Source organism: Cyprinodon tularosa, unplaced genomic scaffold (genome assembly GCF_016077235.1).
Source record: "Cyprinodon tularosa strain WSP-4 unplaced genomic scaffold, ASM1607723v1 ctg7, whole genome shotgun sequence".
Taxonomy (NCBI): domain Eukaryota; kingdom Metazoa; phylum Chordata; class Actinopteri; order Cyprinodontiformes; family Cyprinodontidae; genus Cyprinodon; species Cyprinodon tularosa.
In genome coordinates, this window is record NW_024039451.1 from 4,991,010 (window position 1) to 4,998,972 (window position 7,963).

Here is a 7,963-nt window from a genome sequence, read left to right on the forward strand (position 1 = left end):
TTTTTAATTTGAAGTTAACTGCCATAAACCTACTGCAGAGAGCTGCCTTTTTCCACCTGTTGATTTTATGAAAACATCTGTTCCTAACTAATGTAGGTAATAAAAAACATTTTAAAAAGCATAACTATCTAATAATGCAGAACAATTAATCTCACTATATTTAAATATATTCATCAGCCCAAAATTCTGAAAACAGATTTGTAAAATGCATTAAAAAGAAGACGAACGTATCAAAGAATAGCATTTTTTTTATTAGAAATATTCCCAAAAAAGATATTAAAATGGATAACTTATTCAATGCAAACTTTAATATAGCTTAACTTAAAAAAAAAAGGAAACAATATCATAAATATTTAAAATACCTGTTTACCATTTATGAGACATCTGGTTTCCATCAGATGAACAGCAAACTCGTTCACATATGGCCCACTGTTGCCTCTGTAATGAGGGAAACTACTTCACTGTGCATAAAGCCGTCTCTGCTTCTTAATTGGACTTTTTAGTTATTCCTGTTAATGTTAAATACTGTCACTGAGGGTTTAAAGACTCATTAACGCACACAGATTCACACTTACACACACCTTGAGGTATCTGGGTGAACTACACACAATAGGAAGGTAATAAAAAAAAAACAACGCTTCTGAACTGCATCAGACAATCAATTGTTTACTTTGAATGCAAAAGCTTGTTTTTTCTGCCTATAATTTCTTTAAGGTTACGTTTTCGATTTAATTCATTAAAACAGCCGTCAACATACTTTAAATTAGTCCAGTATTAAAAAAAATCACTTGTGTGTGTGCAGGAAAGTGGAGGAAGTGTTTGAGTGTGTGTGTTAATAATTAGCAGGCAGTAAAGCAGCTGTGTTAATTGCATTTAGTATCCTGCCTGGGGAGAGAGAGAGAGAGAGAGGAAGGAGGAAGAGTGCAAGAAAGAGAATGAGGGAAAGAGAGGATGAGAAACAGCCAGTGAGAGACCATATCTCGTCTCTTGTTCCTGAAATAGAGAATTCCCAAGTATTTTGGGATATAAAATGGAGCGTGGAGCCCCAGGAGCAGGAACACACACACCAACCACTGCGCACACACAATTTCATTCACACTCTTCTACATGCACAGCCCCTGGGAGGATGGCGCTAACCTTAATTAGCCTAACACTGTGTTGAAATTGATTGAAATGCAGAACATCAATTATTAAGCCTAACTGTTTTCATAACCCCACACACACCCCAGCATGTAGCACATGTAGGGGGAGGGAGGAGAGGGATGTTAAGGGTGATAAGAAATGAAAGGTCTGAATACTTCTCGCTGCTACATTGTAATGTGATTCTGTGAAGACAAGGTGTACTTGTTACCCAATGAAAGCAAAAAAATCGGCTTACACAATATAAATATGTTTATTTACTTTGGAAAAGAAATAGAAATATCTAATATCACAAAATTCTTATAATGTGTTATAAAACAATCAACAATTGTTAACCCACATAACAGTGTAAACATAATTACACCTTCTTAACTCTGCTTGAAGTCTGCTGTCACCTTACGACAATATAAAATCCATTTTATAATGTGTGGTAGGTCACCTCAAACCAAGGAAGGAAGAAAAAAACATGCTTTTGTATCTTTCCTATTTAGCAACACTTACTAACCTATAGTGCAAACCATAACAGTTTACCTCTGCTGTAATCTCAGTATGGAAACAGTCAGAGGTTTGTAAAAAAAAACAAGTGTGGTTTATAAAAAAGTATCCATAGCTTTAAGCAACTCATAATGAATTGTTCAATTCATCATCTGAAATGTCAGAGATTATGAACAATCTAATAAGACGTGCCTGTTCAGCTAAACCAACAAACCGCCAAGGAAAACATTTATCAGTGAAGTAGTGCAGCTTACAGCCAGCCAGATAATAAACCAGATTATTTTTTGTCCGATGTTATCAATTTTTATTTTATCTGCATTGGCCAATACATGCATGATACGTTTGTGCATTCAGCATTAATGCCTTTAGAACATGTGAAATGCATGTATTGCTGCAGCCTCAATAAGCTATCCAGTTTTGACTTTTTCATATTTTGTTTGAATTTACTTATGTAACATTTCTTATTGTGTTTATATATATATATATATATATATATATATATATATATATATATATATATATATATATATATATATATATATATATATATATAAATATATTTATATAAAAACAGCGCATAGTGTTGCATAGTGGCAGCACTATCATGCTGTGGGGATACATGAACAAGAAAGCTGCTTAACATGTCGAGAAGATGAATGAAGCTAAACAGAATCTACTCTAAAGAAAACGTGTTTGCGGCTGAAAGACTTTCTGCCCTTCCTCAGTGGGGGTTTAAGCCAAAGAACGGAAAATGTATCTCTAAAGATCAGAGCAGCTCTGGCAGGAACAAATAAAATTAATTTTCATTGATGATGGAGGTCAATCACTGACCTTGTTAACCCAGCTAATTGCAGGTCATAATTACGTGGCAGTGTTGTAATCTTAACCACAAAAATGTCTTAATGGTTTGGTTTTATGTCCAGTTGCTTGATGAATCATTCATGATTCTATACAATTCACAGCTAACCACTAGGAGTTAAAATGCAAACTGCTACTCCCTGGACTGAGTTATTAAAAGCATAAAATAAGGGTTCTTTTTGCTGTTATAACATGTATAAGAAGCTTTTCATGTTGTTCAAAGCTAAGAAAGTTCTGTAGCATATTAAGAAGACAAATGAATGCAAATATATTATATTTGATTGAGATTGGCTAGTTCATTTGGTCATGTTTCAATCAGAATCAGGACAAACTATTTGAGAATTTCATGGACAAAAAGGGACAAGGGCCACATAACTAAAATATACAGGAAACTGTTAGAATAATTTTGTCATAAACTGATCAGAGGTATGTTAACAAGAAAAGGCCGCTATTTTGTCCATAGCTGCCTGCTTCAAATAAAGGCTATTTCTAGCTTTGCAACTGTTGCCTAAAATAGAGTGATAAACAGTAAAGAAAGGCAGTCATTTAACAACATTTTCAACAGTAGACCTTGTTTTCCTTGTAAGCAAATAATATGTATTGCACATTTTGTTACTCCAGAGAGGAAGTGTGCAGCAACAGGTGGGGAGAGGGTACGTGTGGCATCTAATCTAAAGAACAACAGACTAAAGCAAAAACCTAAAAATATTTGGATAGCAGTCACTGTGCCATGAGTGATACACATAATTGCATCTTGGCTGAGATTAACCATCGTTACAGAAGCAGCTTTATGTTGGAAATGCATGACATGCATTGTAATCTTAAGATTTCATCTAATTAAAAATGTCAACTTTTTTCCACAATTTATGGTGTAATCTCATTTCTATATTTGAATATGGATTATACCTACATTTTATCTAATGTAGCAATCACTGTCCCATAGGCGCAATACTTCAAAGCTGTTACACCAACTTGATTTTTTCCACCAGTTTTTAACTCAATTCATGTTTTAGCTTCTTTTTTTAGGACCTTTTTTATGAATATGGAAGCATTCTGCCCATATCGGCTCACCGTCCTGACAAATGTTTACCACTTGGGCCTTCGTGTTTTTCCCTGACCAAGTCAGGCTCCGTCCAACTCCATGACTGCCTGACCTTCAGCCCGTCTTTGTCCCAGTGCTGCCATGACCCACTGAGTCAGTGGAAAACTCATTTAAACCTAATTACATGGGCCCGGCTTCTACTTCTCTTACTTTCTTTCACAGAAGAGCCACTTTCTTTCTTACGTCCCTTCTCTATTCTCCTTTGCTTTCTCGCTGTCCTTTTCTCTTTGCTCTCTCGTTTCTTGTCTCCTTCTGCTCCAATTACTGGATCAACGTAGCCACGCAACACCAGTCAGCCAAAACACGCACACACAGGACATCCAACACTCTAGTGTGACCAAGAGGCCCCGACTACAAAAGCTTTTACATGGTGCATTGTTATAACCCTCGGGTCAGCAATAGGTTAGCAGCCAGTCTTAATTAGTTTACATAACTTATACCCTTCTTCATTTCTTGTGGCCATAAACATTTCCCTTTGACATGAAGGCAAACTCTAAACACACATTTATAAACAACAAGGAAAAATCCACTAATTTCCACTAACTTCAGCTGCTGGAAAAAAGTTTCAAATTAAAAGATCAAGGCAGTAAAACCGAAAGAAGCCAACAAAAAAACAGCAAAATACATCAGATGCAAAAGTCATTATTGATAGAGGACAATCTGGGATTAGCAGACTAATTCATCTCTTTCCCAGTGTCAGTAGAAACAAAAAATTGCAGACCAAATGTAAATCTGGAAACTTTTAGAAATAAATAATCATATTAAGCTCTAAAATACAAAAAATTGCTAACAGAGTATGATGCTTTGCAAAAGTTTACACACTTCTTTGACATTCTCAGATTAAAATTATGTTCATATGGGTATGTTTGATCAGATCCTGTGCAAAATTAGGAACTTTTAAAAGAAAAGAAAAAAAGAAAAGCACGGCCTACATCTGTTACTAACAACCCAAAACAGTCCTGTGTAAATGATTGTCTTACATGTGAAATGTACTTTCAGTATGTGTGGTGAATGGGCATAGCTTTGATCACGTGGTGTCAGCGGTGATTGGTAAAATCACCTGTTCTGTTCACCTGGTGTTTGTGTCAGAGAGTGGGTGATGGGGGATGTCTACATTTTGCTGACCGCTTTAAGTTTTGGAGATTATTGTTGCGCCTGATCACGGCTCCAACCTGTGGATTTGTTTGTATGCTGCCTGCATGTTTTTTTGAAGATCAATAAAAGGATCTGAACAGCATATTGGACTGAACCTTTTTGAGCGCGTCAACAAGGATTCCCCTAATCAGCCGCTCGGCGACTTAGTTGTTTTGACTGTCGCCAACAGTATGCATTCAGTGTTGCTGTGAAATCTTCAAAGGTTTATTTTGAAAACCTTAGTAGAAAAGCAGCATCATGAGGACCAAAGGAGACATCAGAGCATCACAGAGGTGAAAGTCCACAACACACCATCAACAGTGACTCAGAAGATTTAAATGATCAGAAGATTAATGGACCCAAAATACAGATTTTAAATGGATGCCAGGGTCCATGATCCTAAACCTGTAGCCATTGCTGCAATACAATGGTTTATTTAAAATATGTGCATTTCAAAGTACAGAACTAAAATCCCAGAGAAAATGCATGATGACACTAAAAAATAGATTTTTATTCCAAATAATCTTGTAGAAATTTTTTTTTAAAGTCAATATTTAAAAAAAGTAAGTTATAACCTATAACCGGCTGTAATTATAGAGGGTCCATTAGTATATTAATGCCTTTTTTCCCTAATTTTTAAGAAACAATTGTCAGTGCATTGATCATTTCCTTCCACTTTATAACTATATACCACTGTTAGTCTTTCCTAGAAAATTCAACATTTTTTTCTGAAATATCTTTTTTAAAATTCAAAATGCAGGTCAAATTTCAATCAAGATTTCAGCTTTCAAATTAGTAGGGCGTTGCTTTGACTGTAAATTAATAACCTCAACCTCTCCACTCCAAGTTCTTACAGTTTAGCATTTGCAGATACTGAATAACAGGTCATGGTCATGGTACATCTCATAAATATTAAGTCCATTAGTAGACAGCTAAAATTACAACCACTAACTGGATCGTGTCTACAAGCAAAACAACTGAATTGAAATTAGTTTTTAAACATCAACAACAACAACTGCAGAGAGATGGCAGCTGCCATTACCAGACTATATTACTCTTCCAGAAAGTTTAGGTATACTCAGGATCTGGAGGTACTTGGTTTGGGAAATCCTCACTGCTCTGCATGGTAATAGGACTCAGGGGACTGGAGGAAATCCAAGGCCGAACGATTTGAAGGGATGGTGAGGATCAACAAATGCCTAATGATGCTCTAGTAATGGAGTGGGTCTAGCTGAATGAGTATTCACTCTGGCGCATTAAAAATAAATACATAAAATTGAGGCTATCTATGCATTTAAAAAAAAAAGGAAAAAGAATGAAATAAAAAAAGGTTATTTTGATGTGTTTAAAACATACATTAAAATGCTTGTTATTGATAAAAAACATCCAAAAAGGCCAACCTGTGATAACTTTCACAACCCAGACCTTTAGCTTCTCGTATTATACTGTTTGATGCTCTAAACATGTTTTCCAAAACCACTTTAATGAAAATGCTATAGCAGAAATATTTAATGGCTTCTAATAGTATTCATTGATTATAATCTGATAAATATTTCACATTTGATTTTAAGCACTAACTCCCTAAGTCAGGAGGTCATTGTGCTTTAAAATAAATGGGGAAAATTAAGCATAAATGTCTGAATTCATCAAAGCTATGCACAGCTCTTTTATTTGGACATTTTTAGGCCCACTAGAATCATAATGCATCAGGACAACATGACTGGGAGTAGGCAATGCAGAAATATCAGAATTATACTTGGGATTATTGGTGTGACTCTGGCGCCCTCTTCTGACCAAACTAGACTATACATAAACAATTTCTCAAATTGAAAAAGTAATATTTTCATTGCAATCTCATCTTAAGAGCTAATAAACCTCTATCAACATAGATTGCCCTAATTCTGAGGGGGTTTCATTCATATTAAAACTGTTTGTAAATTGGGCTAATTTTGGAAATTAATACATTTGTTATGCCAAATCATGGTTTATAATAATGTGCTGCTTTAAACTTAGCTTTTCTTAGACGGTTAAGAGCCTATATACAGCTGGGGAAACAGAGATGAGCTTTTCTAGCTATTGCTGCCTGATTCTATTTTGGCTTTCAGTTGCTTTAATTATTTCATCTCAAGAATAATGGAGTGAATCAAGCAATAACCTTGAAGTACCACCTGATCTTGGTGTGACCTAATTAATAGGCCCTGGTGATAACCGGTCCAGGTACTAACTGACATTACAGATGTGCTTGCTATTCTTATATGACAAACTTACCCGGACTATGATTTGGTGTCATTTCACAATAAGGAAAATATATCAGATCTTTTTGATAGTCTTCTTGAAAAGAAAAAAGTTCTCAGACAGATTTCGCTTCAACAAGGTTTTAAGTGGAGATGCTTTGTTCAGGGGAACGGTATTTTCCAACCATTTTGTGTAAAGGTCTAAAAAGTAAAAAAGATTTACACACAAAAGGTCTCATAAGCACGGCAACTCCCATGCCGATAGTTCCAGGAACACTTCCAACAGCTCTCTTTTTTTCAGTCATGAATGATTTCTTTTCATCATCTGATGAGATAAATGTCTCAACAGCATCTGCAGCTCACCCAGCCTGACTGCAGACCTCCATCCTAAGCCTTCTTGCCAGTAGGCTATAGGCAGAACACCCTGTCTTGGTAGGTTTGCTGTTATGTAAAATGATTTCTGATCCGAGAGGATGTAGTAAATATCTCTAAGTGATCTGTGAGGCGCACACAGCTTAGATCGTTTTATATTTAAGCTGTTTTCAAATACTCCCCAAAGTTATCCAGTGTATCTCACCCTACACACCGTTTGTTCACCGATAACCTGAGGCCTCACCAAAGCAGCTAGATTTTATAGTCAATTACAGTCAAGTGGGTTCTATTCATTTATGCATCATTACCAAAAGTTAATGTTGTTCAACTTAAAACATATATTATTAGTGAAAAATCTAAAAAGATTAAGGGTAATGTAATTTCGCAAAGCACTGTATGGATCTGAGACAATGAAACCTGTAGACAATGAAGATCAGCTGCTTTTTTAAGAAGTATAGTGTTTGCAGCCATCTATTCTAACATTTTCTTTTCAGTTTTTATTGGAATAATGACAATGGATGAACTGCACCCCAGGTACGTAAAATTGGGCCTAACCAGAAAGATTTGGCTAATGAGTCTGCTCATCTGGGGAAAGTTTGGCTGACAACAGTTCTACAACATCACTGGG